The sequence below is a fragment of the Papio anubis genome, chromosome 6, assembly GCF_008728515.1.
Source record: "Papio anubis isolate 15944 chromosome 6, Panubis1.0, whole genome shotgun sequence".
NCBI lineage: Eukaryota > Metazoa > Chordata > Mammalia > Primates > Cercopithecidae > Papio > Papio anubis.
Window position 1 is genome coordinate 156,320,323 of NC_044981.1, and position 16,719 is coordinate 156,337,041.

The window sequence follows — 16,719 nt, forward strand, 5'->3', positions numbered from 1 at the left end:
ACATAGTTCTAGAAGCCTTAGTCAGAGCAATTGAACAAGAGAAAGAAATAAAGGGCATCCAAATCGGTAAAGAGGAAGTCAAACTGTCCCTGTTTGCTGATGATATGATTGTTTACCTCAGAAACACTGAAGACTCCTCCAGAAAACTCCTAGAACTTATAAAAAAATTCAGCAAAGTTTCTGGATACAACATTAATGTACACAAATCAGTAGCTCTTGTATACATCAACAGCAATGGGGCAGAGAATCAAATCAAGAACTCAACCCCTTTTACAATAGTTGCAAAAATAAAATAAAATACTTAGGAATATACCTAACCAAGGAGGTGAAAGACCTCTACAAGGAAAACTACAGAACACTGCTGAAAGAAATCACAGACAACACAAACAAATGGAAGCACATCCCATGCTCATGGATAGGTAGAATCAATATTGTGAAGATGAACATAATGCCAAAAGCAATCTACAAATCCAACACAACCCCCATCAAAATACCACCATCATTTGTCACAGAATTAAAAGAAACAATTCCATAATTCATATGGAACCAAAAAAGAGCCTGCATAGCCAAAGCAAGACTAAGCAAAGAGGAAAAATCTGGAGGCATCACACTACCTGATTTCAAACTGTACTGTAAGGTCATAGTCACCAAAACAGTGTGGTATTGGTATGAAAATAGGCACACAGAGCAATGGAACAGAATAGAGAACCCAGAAATAAACCCAAATACTTAAAGCCAACTGATATTTGACAAAGCAAACAAAAACATAAAGTGGGGAAAGGACACCCTTTTCAATAAATGGTACTGGGATAATTGGCAAGCCACATGTAGGAGAATGAAACTGGATCCTCATCTCTCACCTTACACAAAAATCAACTGAAGATGAATTAAATACTTAAATCTAAGACCTGAAACTATAAAAATTCTAGAAGGTAACATTGGAAAACCCCTTCTAAGCGTTGGCTTAGGCAAGGATTTCATGGCCAAGAACCCAAAAGCAAATGCAATGAAAACAAAGATAAATAGTTGGGACTTAATTAAACTAAAGAGCTTTTGCACAGCAAAAGGAACAGTCAGTATACAGACAACCCACAGAGTGGGAGAAAATGTTCACAATCTATATACCTGACAAAGGACTAATATCCAGAATCTACAACGAACTCAAACAAATCAGTAAGATAAAAACAAATGATCCCATCAAAAATTGGGCTAAGGACATGAACAGAAAATTTTCAAAAGATTTGCAAATGGCCAACAAACATATGAAACAATGCTTAACATCACTAATGATCAGGGAAATGCAAATCAAAACCACAATATGATATCACCTTACTCCTGCAAGAATGGTCACAATAAAAAATTCAAAAACAATAGATGTTGGCCTGGATGTGGTGGTCAGGGAATACTTCTAAACTGCTGGTGGGAATGTAAATTAGTACAGCTGAGAGGTGAAGCCAGCTGAGCTTCTGGGTCAGATGGGGACTTGGAGAACTTTTGTGTCTAGCTAAAGGATTATAAATGCACCAATCAGTGCTCTGTGTCTAGCTAAAGGATTGTAAACACATCAATCAACACTCTGTAAAGTGGACCAATCAGCACTCTGTAAAATGGAACAATCAGTGCTCTGTAAAATGGACAATCAGCAGGATGTGGGTGGAGCCAAATAGGGGAATAAAAGCTGACCACCCGGGCCAGCAACAGCAACCCGTTCGGGTCCCCTTCCACACTGTGGAAGCTTTGTTCTTTCACTCTTCACAGTAAATCTTGCTGCTGTTCACTCTTTGGGTCCGCACTACCTTTATGAGCTGTAACACTCACTGCAAGGGTCTGCGACTTCATCCCTGAAGTCAGTGAGACCATGAACCCACTAGGAGGAACAAACAACTCCAGATGCATGAACTTTAAGAGCTGTGTAGGTCTGCAGCTTCACTCCTGAAGTCAGCGAGACCACAAACCCACCGGGAGGAACAAACAACTCCGGACACACCATCTTTGAAAGCTGTAACACTCCTGGCGAGGGTCCACAGCTTCATTCTTGAAGTCAGCAAGACCAAGAACCCACCGGAAGGAACCAATTCCAGACACATTTTGGCAGCTCCGCCGGGACAATCACCAAGCGGTGAGTACCATCAGACCCCTTTCACTTGCTATTCTGTCCTATTTTTCCTTAGAATACAGGGGCTAAATATCAGGCACCTGTCGGCCAGTTAAAAGTGAGTAGCATCGCCGCTGGACTAAAGACACGGGTGTCAGGCTTTCTGGGAAAAGGCTCTCTGACAACCCCCGACTCTTCGGAGTTGGGAGCATTGGCTTGCCTGGAACCAGCTTCTGCTTTTCGTGTACTTCTGGGCTGAGCTGAGGGTGGACAGAGAGGAAAGGCACTCAATTCCGGGGTCCCAACAGCAAGTTGGTTGACCCTGTGGCCATGAGCAGAACTCTCAAAGTCACGTTGCCCAAGCGAGACTCACCCATCTATCCTATCTATCCTGATCCTTGCCTCCTGAGTCCTAATAACTGTCAGACAAACTTCCTCCTGCCTTTCTTCTCTGAGGCCAGTCCTGCTTCTAAAAACCACTTCCTGTCTCTGGTGCTTTTCTAGTTTCTCCTATAAGAATGATTTCTAGAATAAACTCCAGGACTCTATTCCCTTCTTCAGGCACCTGGGCTCACCAATCAGAAAGACATAATTTTTGCCCAAAGCCCCATTGTAGGGGGTACTAGCTGGAATTTTAGGATCCCTCCTCAGACAAGCAGGCCTAACAAAAGCTATTCCTGAAGTTAGGATATGGGGAGCCTCAGAAATTGTATCCTTCCTCTTCATATAAATGAATACAAAAGGCATCACTCTTCCAACTCTGGAGATCCCTTCCCTCCCTCAGGGTATGACCCTCCACTTCATTTTTGGGGGATAACATCTTTATAGGACGTGAGTAAAGTCACAGTACTAACAGGAGAATGCTTAGGACTCTAACAGGTTTTCGAGAATGCATCAGTAAGGGCCACCAAATCCGATTTTTCTCGGTCCTCTTTGTAGTCTAGGAGGACAGGCAAGGGTGCAGGTTTTCAAGAATGTGTTGGTAAGGGCCACTAAATCCAAACTTCCTCAGTCCTCTTTGTGGTCTAGGAGGAAAACTAGTGTTTCTGCTGCTGTGTAGGTGAGCACAACTATTCCAATCAGCAGGGTCCAGAGACTGTTACGGGTTTTTGGGCAGGGGGTGTTTCTGCTGCTGCATTGGTGAGCGCAACTATTCTGATCAGCAGGGTCCAGGGACCACTGCGGATTCTTGGGCAGGGGGAGAAACAAACAAACCAAAACCATGGGCAGTTTTGTCTTTCAGATGGGAAACACAGGTATCAACAGGCTCACCCTTGAAATGCATCCTAAGCCATTGGGACCAGTTTGACCCGCAAACCCTGAAAAAGAGATGGCTCATTTTTTTCTGCACTATAGCTTGGCCCCAATATTCTCTCTCTGATGGGAAAAAATGGTCACCTCAGGGAAGTATAAATTACAATACTATCCTGCAGCTTGACCTTTTCTGTAGAAGGGAATGCAAATGGAGTGAAATACCTTATGTCTAAGCTTTCTTTTCATTGAAGGAGAATACACAACTATGCCAAGCTTGCAATTTACATCCCACAAGAGGACCTCTCAGCTTACCCCCATATGCTAGCCTCCCTATAGCTCCCCTTCCTATTAATGATAAGCCTCTCTAATTTCCCCCACCCAGAAGGAAATAAGCAAATAAATCTCCAAAGGACCACAAAAATCTCCGGGCTATTGGTTATGTCACCTTCAAGCTGTAGGGGGAGGGGAATTTGACCCAACCCAGGTAAATGTCCCCTTCTCCCTCCCTGATTTAAAGCAGATCAAGGCAGACCTGGGGAAGTTTTCAGATGATCCTGATAGATACATAGATGTCCTACAGGGTCTAGGGCAAACCTTCGATCTCACTTGGAGAAATGTCATGCTATTGTTAGATCAAACCCTGGCCTTTAATGAAAAGAATGTGGCTTTAGCTGCAGCCCGAGAGTTTGGGGATACCTGGTATCTTAGTCAAGTAAATGATAGAATGACAGCCAAAGAAAGGGACAAATTCCCTACTGGTCAGCAAGCTGTTCCCAGTATGGATCCCCACTGGGACCTCGACTCAGATCATGGGGACTGGAGTTGCAAACATCTGTGTTCTAGAAGGACTAAGGAGAATTAGGAAAAAAGCCCATGAATTATTCAATGATGTCCACCATAACTCAGGGAAAGGAAGAAAATCCTTCTGCCTTCCTCAAGTGGCTATGGGAGGTCTTAAGAAAATACACTCCCCTGTCACCCGACTCACTCGAGAGTCAATTGATTCTAAAAGATAAGTTTATTACCCAGTCAGCCGCAGATATCAGGAGAAAGCTCCAAAAGCGAGTCCTGGGCCCTCAACAAAATCTAGAGGCAGTATTAAACCTGGCAACCTCGGTGTTCTATAATAGGGACCAAGAGGAACAGGCCCAAAAGGAAAAGCGAGATCAGAGAAAGGCCACAGCCTTAGTCATGGCCCTCAGACAAACAAACCTTGGTGGTTCAGAGAGGACAGAAAATGGAACAGACCAATCACCCAGTAGGCTTTGTTATCAGTGTGGTTTACTAGGACACTTTAAAAAAGATTGTCCAGTGAGAAACAAGCCGCCCCCTCGTCCATGTCCACTATGCCAAGGCAATCACTGAAAGGCACACTGTGCCAGAGGGCAAAGGTTCTCTGGGCCAGAAGCCCCCAACCAGTTGATCCAACAACAGGACTGAGGGTGCCCAGGGCAAGTGCCAGCTCATGTCATCACCCTTACTGAGCCCCAGGTATGTTTAACCATTGAGGTCCAGGAAATTGACTTCCTCCTGGACACTGGCACGGCCTTCTCAGTGTTAATCCCCTGTTCCGGATGACTGTCCTCAAGGTCCGTTACCATCCGAGGAATCCTGGGACAGCCTGTAACCAGGTGTTTCTCCCACCTCCTCAGCTGTAATTGGGAGACTTTGCTCTTTTCACATGCCTTTCTTGTTATGCCTGAAAGTCCCACACCCTTATTAGGGAGGGATATATTAGCCAAAGCTGGAGTTATTATCTACATGGATAGCAGAACTAGTGGCCCTTACCCAAGCCTTAGAACTGGGAAAGGGAAAAAGAACAAATGTGTATACAGATAGCAAGTATGCTTATCTAATCCTACATGCCCATGCTGCAATATGGAAAGAAAGGGAGTTCCTAACCTCTGGGGGAACACCTACTAAATACCACAAGGAAATTATGGAGTTATTGTATGCAGTGCAAAAACCCAAGGAGGTAGCAGGTTTACACTGACAAAGCCATCAGAAAGGTGAAGGAGAAAAGACAGAAGGAAACGGTCAGGCAGATGCTGAGGCCAAAATTGCTGCCAGATGGAACCTCTCATTAGAAATACCTATGGAAGGACCCTTGGTATGGAAAACCCCCTCCAAGAGATTAAGCCCCAGTATTCCCCAACTGAAACAGAATGGGGACTTTCACGGGGGCATAGTTCTCTCCCCTCAGGGTCGTTTACGACAGAAGAAGAAAAGATACTTATACCCGAAGTCAGCCAGTGGAAAATACTTAAAACCCTCCACCAAACTTTTCATATGGGTGTTGAAAACATTCATCAAATGGCCAAATCCCTATTTACAGGGCCAAATCTCCTCTGGACCATCCGACAGGAAGTCAAAATCTACGAGATGTGTCAAAGGAACAATCCCTTGGTCCACCGTAAGGCCCCTTTGGGAGAACAAAGAATAGGTCACTATCCCAGAAAGGACTGGCAGTTAGACTTCACCTATATGCCTAAGTCAACGGGATTTCAATACTTGTTGGTCTGTGTTGATACCTTTACAAATTGGATAGAAGCTTTCCCCTGCAAGACAGAGAAGGCTCAGGAAGTGATTAAAGTCCTAATTCATGAACTAATTCCTAGATTTAGGCTTCCCCAAAGCTTACAGAGTGACAGTGGTCTGGCTTTTAAAGCCACAATAACTCAGGGAATTTCCAGGGCCCTAGGGATACAATATCACCTTCACTGCACCTGGAGGCCACGATCCTCAGGGAAGGTTGAAAAGGCAAATGAGACCCTCAAGAGGCACTTAAGGAAACTTACACAAGAAACTCATCTCCCATGGCCTACTCTTTTGCCCATGGTCTTGTTGAGAATCCGAAATTCTCCTCACAAAATGGGGCTCAGTTCATATAAAGTGCTGTATGGGTGACCTTTTCTCACAAATTACCTCCTACTTGATCAGAAAATGGCCAACTTGGTCAAAGATATAACTTCCTTGGCAAAATTCACAGAGATCCCTTCACAGAGAAAAGGGAACAGAGTTGTTTCATCCAGGAGATCCAGGAGATCTAGTGTTGGTCAAATATCTCCCCTCTACCTCCCCATCTATGGATTCTCTGTGGGAAGGACCATACTCGGTAATCCTCTCCACCCCCACTGCAGTTAAGGTGGCAGGAGTGGAATCTTGGATTCACCACACCCGAGTTAAATTTTGGACACCCCCGAGGAACCTGCACGACCGTCCGCTCAGGAGTCCCAAGATCAGCCAGACCAGCGTCGATACACCTGCGAACCATTGGAGGACTTGCATCTCCTATTTCAGAAGGAAACATCCCAGACTAAAAAGGCTCCTACCACTGATCCTGAAGAAAAACCCCTTCCTCCTTAAAACAAAATAAGTGAAAACCTACATAATCTTTATATTTGACACCTCTCCTTGCCCCTTTAATGGAATACTTTTACTATTTCATCATATTATTAAACAGCATACGAACCATACTCTTTGCGATAGGACTATATACTGTAGCTCCTGCTGGGATGAAAATCCTAATCACATCAACCTTCTTTCTATCTGCCTTCCTTCTGACAGCAATTTACTCCTACTTTAACTCAGACTGGATAAAATGATCTCGTCTTGCAGAGCACCCTCTTTACCTTCCTATTTACTCTTTGCCTATCTATCTCTCCTGCTTCCTTGGATACCTCATACAATCACCCCTCCCCTTCCACTAGCTCCTAATTACCTCTGCAAAACTCTCAACCCTCTCCCTGTTAAACCAGTATAATCCTTCCCTGGCAAACAACTGTTGGCTTAGTATTTCTCTATCAACCTCTGCTTACGTTGCCACTCCCATTCCCGCAAAAAAATTGGGTCTTTACTAACTTAACCTACCACCCTCGTTATGAAGGAAAATATCGTTTCCGACTTCTAAATACGCAATCATTAGCCGACTTCCCCATCTCTGAAAGGACCAAGAATACCCTAACATGACTTGCAATCCAACTTTTACGTTCTTACATTTCCAACCTCACCTATTACACAAGCAATGAAAAGCCCATGCATGGCCCTGTAACTATGAATAATACCATCTTAACTTTCCAAGCCCCTTTATGCATCCAACACAATCTGTTATCAGACCTGCCCCTGGGGCACCTACTACCCCATCAGTGTAATTACACCCTACAACTTCAAGTCCCAACTGATCATAGTAACTTCTGAGTCACCCAAACAGCTCCATTCAGATGGCTTGTCCACTTCTCAAGGCCTCCAAAAATCATCACCTCCCCCCTGCTTAACAAACAGTCCAGGTTTTGTAATGGCAAACATACTCCCTGCATGACCATTCACCCCTGGACCCCCTGCAGCAGCACCACCACCACTAGTGAATGCCTTCTCATCACCTCTTTCAATCACTCTCTTGAATGGTTCCTAGTAGATACAAAATGGTTTTTTCTCCAATTTGAAAATAGAACGCAGGGAGCCACTCAGTTTGCTCCCAACAGCCCTTTCCAGCCACTCACCAGAGCTACCTTGGCAAGTACTCTAGGAGTATGGGAAATGAAAACAACAAACTCACACACCTTTTTAACATACACAACCAGTTCTGTCTACCCATCCAGGTGTATTCTTCTTATATGGAATGTCAGCCTATATCTGCCTCCCCACTAACTGGACAGGCACCTGCACCTTAGTCTTTCTAAGTGCCAACATTAACATTGCCCCAGGAAATCAGACTCTATCAGTACCCCTCAAAGCTCAAGTCTGTCAGCGCAGAGCCATACAACTAATACCCCTACTTATAGGGTTACGAATGGCTACTGCTACAGGAACCGGAATAGCCAGTTTATCTACTTCATTATCCTACTACCACACACTCTTAAAGGATTCCTCAGTTTGCAAGAAATAACAAAATCTATCCTTACTCTACAATCCCAAATAGACTCTGCAGCAGTGACTCTCCAAAACCAAGGAGGCCTAGACCTCCTCACTGCTGAGAAAGGAAGACTCTGCATCTTCTTAGGGGAAGAGTGTTGTTTTTACACTAACCAGTCAGGGAAAGTACGAGATGCCACCTGGCATTTACAGGAAAAGTCTGAAATCAGACAACGCCTTTCAAACTCTTATACCAACCTCTGGAGTTGGGCAACATGGCTTCTCCCCTTTCTAGGTCCCATGGCAGCCATCTTGCTATTAACTCGCCTTCGGGCCCAGTATTTTTAACCTTCTTGTCAAATTTGTTTCCTCTAGGATCGAGGCCATCAAGCTACAGATGGTCTTACAAATGGAACCCCAAAAGAGCTCAACTAACAACTGCTACCGAGGACCCCTGGACCAACCTGCTGGTCCTTTCACAGGCCTAAAGAGTTCCCCTCTGGAGGACACTACAACTACAGGGTCCCTTCTTTGTCCCTATCCAGCAGGAAATAGCTAGAACAGTCATCTGCCAATTCCCAACAGCAGTTGGGGTGTCCTGTTTAGAGGGGGGATTGAGAGGTGAAGACAGTTGAGCTTCTGTCTTGGATGAGGACTTGAAGAACTTTTGTGTCTAGCCAAAGGATTGCAAATGCACCAATCAGTGCTCTGTGTCTGGCTAAAAGATTGTAAACGCACCAATCAGCACTCTGTAAAATGGACCAATCAGCACTCTGTAAAATGGACCAATCAGCGTTCTGTAAAATGGACCAATCAGCAGGATGTGGGCGGGGCCAAATAAAGGAATAAAAGCTGGCCACCCACACCAGTAGGGGCAACCCACTTGGCTCCCCTTCCTGGCTGTGGAAGTTTTGTTCTTTTGCTCTTCACAATAAATCTTGCTGCTGCTCATTCTTTGGGTCCGCACTACCTTTATGAGCTGTAACACTCACCACGAGGGTCTGAGGCTTCATTCCTGAAGTCAGCGAGACCACAAACCCACCAGGAGAAACAAACAACTCCAGATGCACCATCTTTAAGAGCTGTAACACTCACTGCGAAGGTCTGCAGCTTCCCTCCTGAAGAGAGTGAGACCATGAACCCACCAGGAGAAACAAACAACTCCAGATGCACCATCTTTAAGAGCTGTAACACTCACCACAAGCATCCATGGCTTCATTCTTGAAGTCAGTGAGACCAAGAACCCACCAGAAGGAACCAATTCCAGACACACAGCCACTATGAAAAATAGTGTGGAGATTCCTTAAAAAACTAAAAGTAAAACTACCATTTGATCTAGCAATCCCACTACTGGGTATCTACCCAGAGGAAAAGAAGTTATTATACTTGCACGTGTTTTGTGTTTGGTTTTTTTTTTTTTTTCCTGGTTTTTTGGTTTTTTTAGATGGAGTTTCACTCTTGTTTCCGAGGCTGGAGTGCAGTGGCGTGATCTCAGCTCACCACAACCTCCACCCCCAGGTTCAACCAATTCTCCTGCCTCAGTCTCCCAGATAGCTGGGATTACAGGCATGCACCACCACACCCAGCTAATTTTTGTAGTTTTAGCAGAGACGGGGCTTCACCATGTTGGCCAGGCTGACTTTGTACTCCTGACCTCAGGTGATCCACCCCACTAGGCCTCCCAAAGTGCTGGGATTACAGGCGTGAGCTACCGCAACCGGCCCAAGCACACACATGTTTATAGCAGCACAATATGCAATTGCAAAATTGTGGAGCCAACCCAAATGCCCATTAATCAACGAGTAGATAAAGAAACTAATATGTATATACTGGGATTACAGACGTGAGCCACCACATCTGGCCCAAGCACACGCATGTTTATAGCAACACAATTTGATTGTGGAACCAACCCAAATGCCCATCAATCAATGAGTGGCTAAAGAAACTGTGATATATATGTTCCATCATACATCCATCATACATATATACACACACATGTGTATGATGGAATACTACTCAACTATAAAAAGGAATGAATTAATAGCATTTGCAGCTACCTGGCTGAGATTGGAGACTATTACTCTAAGTGAAGTAACTCAGGAATGGAAAACCAAACATTGTGTGTTCTCACTGATATGTTAGAGCTAAGCTATGAGGATGCAAAGGCATAAGAATGATGCAATGGACTTTGGGGACTTAGGGGGAAGGGTGGGAGGGGAGCGAGGAATAAAGGACTACAAATAGTGTGCCGTGTATACTGCTTGGGTGATGGGGTGCACCAAAATCTCACAAATCACCACTAAAGAACTTATGTAACCAAATACCACCTGTACCCCAATAACCTATGGAAAATTTTTTTAAAAAAAGATTAAATGAAGTCATAAGAGTACAGCTTGATTCTGATAGGACTGTAGCACGCTCTCTCTCTCTCTCTCTCTCTCTGTCTCTCTCTCTCTTGCTCTCTCTGTCGTGTGAAGAACACAGCAAAAATTTAGCCAGCTGTTTGCACACCAGGAAGAGAGTCCTTGCCAGGTTCTTGGGCGTCCAGCATCAAGAACTATGAGAAAATAATTGTCTCTTGTTTAAGCTGCTCAGTCTGTGATATTTTGTCATTGCAGCCTAAGCTAACTAAGACAAACACTGTTGACTTCCTATCAGAAAACTTGTTCCATGGAGACAGCTACAATTCCAAAATACATGGCTATATATCTGTCTGTCACTCCAACCTACGTGATATTAATTGAGATATCATATTTGATATGCTTTAGTTCAGGAGAATCATTAACCCTGGAATCAATAGGGCCCATAGACAATTTCTAGTCTGGGGGTTTCAAACTGCATTGTTAGAACCTCTCAGGGCCTGCCACAGGCAGAGGAGAGTTTATATTTGAGCATCACTATGTACTAGACACAGTGCCAGGAGAGTCAGCTATGGTACAACGTTCCTGTCATCTTGAAGCTTACATTCTAATGGGGAGAGACAGATAATAGACAAATAAAAGAGTAAATAGCCAAGATAATGACAGAATCTCCTATGAAGGAAATAATAGACTAAATAGCATGGTCAGGGGAGGCCTCTTGGGGAAGTGGGGCCATGAAAAGAAAGAGGAATAACTTCTTAGATGGAGAGAACAACAGGTTCAAAGGCCCAAATGTGCAAAAGGGCTGCAGGTGGCCTGGGAAAGACGGAATCCAGAATACCTGGCACATACTGAGCAAAGGGGGGAAGATGTGAGATTAGAGTGCAGAAGCAGGCAGGAGCCAGACCGTGCAAGACCGTGAACATCTTGGTAGAGGATTTTAGGCTTTAAGAGCAAAAGAATGACACTGGACAGTTTCAGGCAGAAGAATGCACAACTGTAGGATTCTCCTGGTTGCTATGTAAGGAATGAGTTAAGGGGAGGCAGGAATGGAAGCTGGAAGACCATTTATGGGGCCTTTGGAGAAATGCAGGTGAGTGAGCATAGGGAGGAGAAGGTTGTATTTTGGAGGTAGACTTGCTGCTAAACTGGATAAAGGAAGGGAGAGAGACAGAAGACCTAAGAGTAACCTAGGCCAGGCGCAGTGGCTCATGCCTGTAATTCCAGCACTTTGGGAGGCCGAGGCAGGTGGATCACCTGAGGTCAGGAGTTCGAGACCAGTCTGACCAACATGGAGAAAGCCTGTCCCTACTAAAAATAGAAAATTAGCCCGGCGTGGTGGCGCATGCCTGTAACTATTTGGGAGGCAGAGGCAGGAGAATCGTTTGAACTTGGGAGGCAGAGGCTGCAGTGGCCTGAGATTGAGCCACTGCACTCCAGCCTGGACAAAAAGTGAAACTCCATCTCAAAAAAAAAATAAAAATAAAAATAAGAGTAACCTAAATTCTGAGTTCAAGCAATTAAGTGTTACCATTCACTGAGGGGAAAGACTCGGAGATGAACAGATTTGGAAACTGGCAGAATCCAGAGTTCACTTTGGAGCAAGTGAGTTTTGAACGCCTCTTAACCACTCCAGTGCAGCGGTGAGATAGGGTGTATCAACTACGAAGTTCAGAGAGTGGAGGTTGGAGCTGGAACTGTAGTGGGGAAGAGTATAAGTCAGTACTCTTTTGACTGCAAGAGACAAAAATTCAACTCGAGTAGCTTAAGCAAAATAAGTAACTAAACAAAAATTGAACACAATAATATTAGTGAACTTTCAGCTCACATAACCGGTAAACCCAAGGATGGGCTTCAGGCCCAGCTAGACGCAGAGACTCATATAATGCCATGGATGATGCCTCTCTCCATTGCTTGGTTCTTCCTTCCTCAATATACTGGATGAGGTGGCACCATCTCACAGATCCTCTACACAGGAGTCCAGAGAAAGGGGAATCTTTCCCACTGCCCATATGCTGAGGCTTCAGGACAATTCTCACTGGCACAATTTGAGTCATGAGTCCATCTCTGAACTTATCATGCATCCAAAAAATAAAAGGAGAACATGACTAGTCTGGGTTGTGAGCCAAAGTAATGGGTCAAACTGGGGAGAGGAAGCCACAGAGCACAGAGATAAACAATCTTACCAACCCCTGATGAAGCGCAAAGTTGCTTCCCCAAAGAATAAGCAGGGTGCTTTATCAGACAGAGGGGATGGCTGCTAGATGATGAGTAACGTTAGTTATTGTAACAAGCAAATCTCAACATTTCTATATCTGAACACATTGAAGTGCTATTTCCCGCTCACATAATTTTTCTTTCTTGAGACAGGGTCTTGCTTTGCCACCCAGGCTGCACAGCAGTGGCATGATCTCAACTCACTGCAGCTTGGATCTTCCTGGCTCAAGCCGTCCTCCCACCTCAGCCTCCCGAGTAATTGGGACCACAGGCCTGAGCCACCATGCCCAGTCACTCACATAATCTGTGTGTTCTTGATCGGGCAGCTTTCTTTGAAGCAGTGATTTGAGGAAACGGGTTTCTTCTCTTCTGTATCTGTGCCAGCTTCAACAAGTGGCTTCTAAATTTCTAACACTAAGCCAGGCGTGGTGGCTTATGCCTGTAATCCCAGCTCTTTGGGAGGCTAAGGCAGGCAGATTGCTTGAGCTCAGTAGTTCGAGACCAGCCTGGGAAACTTGGCAAAACCCCATCTGTATGTAAAAAATAAGAAAAAAATTTTTTAAAAAATTAAAAAACAAACAAAAAAATAAAATAGTAGCACTCAAGCCAGCAGAAGTGGGTGAAGAAGATTAAGAAGACACACCCATTTCTCCACCACCTCTAGTCACATACAGAACTAGCCATGGGGCCCCACTGTGTGTAGGGAAGTCTTGCAAAAGTCAGACCTGGCTGGGCAACCGTTCCCAGCAGCCACTCTGCACAATGGGAGGGAAACCTAAGCCTCTGGTGGACAGCAGCCATGTCTCCCACAGGTGCTGAGCAGACAAAGAGCAGATGTCCACCTCTACCATCCATCCAGCAGTCCTGCACAGGATGGAGAGTGATCAGCGTGGGCTTACTTCATGCTTTTCTGGGCTGGTCTCTCTCACAATGAAGCTCCATGTTTGTGATTTTTGGCCCTAGATGTATATTAGAATCACTTGTTGCTGGGTATAGTGGCTCATGCTTGTAATCCCAACACTTGGGAGGCCGAGGTGGGAGGACCACTTGAGCTGAGTTCAAGACCAGCCTGGGCAACACAGTGAAACCTCATCTCTACTAACATTCCAAAAAAAAAAAAATCAGCCAGGTGTGCTAGCACATGCCTGTAGTCCCAGCTACTTGGGAGGGGTGGGCTGAGACGGGAGGATAACTTGAGCCCAAGAGGTTAAGGCTGCAGTGAGCCCTGAGTGTGCCACTGCACTCCAGCCTGGGTGACAGAGCAAGGCCCATATCCATGTTCAGACTGATTGAATCAGTGTTTCATGGGTGGAGTCTGGCATCATTATTTGGGTAAAACTCCTTTGAAGTGGCTCTAATGTGTACCCAGGAATGAGAACCATTTGGCTTAAATAAAAGAAAGACATTTGGCCGAGTGCGGGGGCTCATGCCTGTAATCCCAGCACTTCGGGAAGACGAGGCGGGCAGATCACCTAAGGTTGGGAGTTCAAGACCAGCCTAACCAACATGGAGAAAACCTGTCTCTACTAAAAATACAAAATTAGCCAGGCGTGGTGGCGCATGCCTGTAATCCCAGCTACTCCAAGGCTGAGGCAGGAGAATCGCTTGAACCCAGGAGGCAGAAATTGTGGTGAGCAGAGATCATACCATTGCACTCCAGGCCAGGTAACAAGAGCGAAACTCTGTCTACGAAAAGAAAAGAAAAGGAAAGGAAAGCAGAAAGAAAAGAAGCAAGGAAGGAAGGAAGGAGGGAGGGAGGGGGGAAGGAGGGAGGGAGGGGGGAGGGGGGAGGGAGGGAGGGAAAGAAAGAAAGAAAGAAAAGAAAGAAAGGGAAAGAAAGAAAGAGAAAAAGAAAAAAAGAAAGACATTTAATAGTTCTCAGTAATAAAGAGAGGAACCAATTGTCTTTTAAAATTGTAGTCTTAAAAATTTGAGGGAGGAAACCCAGGGAATCCCATCTTGGGACAGGCGGCCATCACTAGATTAGGGACCATTGCTGTAGGGATGACTCATGAAAAATGTGTCACACAAAACTACAAATGTTCAGCACGGTGTTCAAACACACACTGGGCGTGGCATGGGGCAGAACCTGCAGCGGCAAGATCAGCGGATGCGAGGTGAGAAAGAAGTGGGACTGAAGGCTACACGTTCAAGGAGTTTGTCTCAGAAGGAAACTGTGAAATAAAGACCATCCCTGACATGTTGACATTGATGCTGAAAGGGATAGAGAAAGCCCAGAAGGCCGGGCGCGCTGGCTCACGACTGTAATCCCAGCACTTTGGGAGGCCGAGGCAGGCAGATCACCTGAGGTCAGGAATTCGAGACCAGCCTGACCAACATGGAGAAACCCCATCTCTACTGCCTGTAATGCTAGCTACTCCGGAGGCTGAGGCAGGGGAATCGCTGGAACCTGAGAGGCAGAGGTTGCGGTGAGCCAAGATCGCGCACTTGCACTCCAGCCTGGGCAACGAGAGTGAAACTCCAACTCAAAAGAAAAAAAAAAAAAAAAGAAGGGAAAGCCCTGGAGAAGGAGTGACTCTTGGGACAGAAGGTTTGACACACTCAAAGTGAGAAAATTGATCACTTGGCATACACCATGCACAGGCCGAACCTGGCCCAAAATATCTCATTTTGTCTGAAAAAATGAAAATGTCACTTTCAACACCCCCCCAACCAAAATCCTTATTTGTTTACAAGAACCATGTAAGGATTCTTACTCCTTAACCATTTGATGGTTGAGTCCCCCCAAAATAGAAATTAAAACCACACACCGTTTTTCATCTGCCCTCTTTGCAGGGGTATGTTCACTTTGGGCTCATCCCAGGCATTCTTTTTATTTTATTTTTTTTATATAAAGAGTTTCACTCTTGTTGCCCAGACTGGAGTGCAGTGGTGCGATCTCGGCTCACCACAACCTCCACCTCCCAGGTTCAAGCGATTCTCCTGCTTCAGCCTCAAAAGTAGGTGGGATTACAGGCATGGGCCACCATGCCCGGCTAATTTTGTTTTTTTTTTTTAGTAGAGATGGGGTTTCTCCATGTTGGTGAGGCTGGTCTTGAACTCCCGACCTCAGGTGATCTGCCCACCTCAGCCTCCCAAAGTGCTGGGATTCCAGGCGTGAGCCACTGTACCCGGCCACATCCCAGGCATTCTTACAGAAAAGCTTAATCAAATAAAAATAAGCTTTTTAGGAGGTAAAAAACTGTTTTGTAAACACTGATATACTTTGGGACTCATGAAGAAATGAAAGGATACATTTAAAACATGTATACCAAGAAGCAAATAAAAACATTAGTGGAGTTAATTTATTAAATCAGAAAATTACAGCATTTTTGTACATGAAAAAGCTTTCCCCCACAGCTAATAAGGTACACATGAAAGGCATTCTGTCGGAATTATCATGCACTGTTGTGGAAAGAACACTAAGGCAGGAAGTGGGTTCCAGAACTAGCCTGGTGAATGTTCCATGTGCTGATGAAAAGAACGTGTGATCCGCAGCTATTAGAATGTTCTGTAAATGTCTGTCAGGTCCATTTGGTGTAAAGTGCAATTTAAATCCAATGTTCATTGGTTTTATGTCTAGGAAATCTGTCCGATGTAAAGTGAAGTCCTCAACTACTATTGTATTAGAGTCTATTTCTAACTTTAAATCTAATAACATTTGCTTTATATCTGGGTGGCCCAGTGTGGGGCACATATACATTTACAATTCTTATATCCTCAGGCCTGGCACAGTGGCTCATGCCTATAATCCCAGCACCTCGGAAGGCCAAAGCAGGAGGACTGCTTTGATACCCAGAGTTTGAGACTAGCCAGGCAACAGAGCATAACCCCATCTCTACAAAAAAATTTTCTTAATAAAACAAATACAATTATATCTTGCATGAATTGATCCTTGTATCATTACATAATGACCTTCTTTCTCTCTTTTTACAGTTTTTG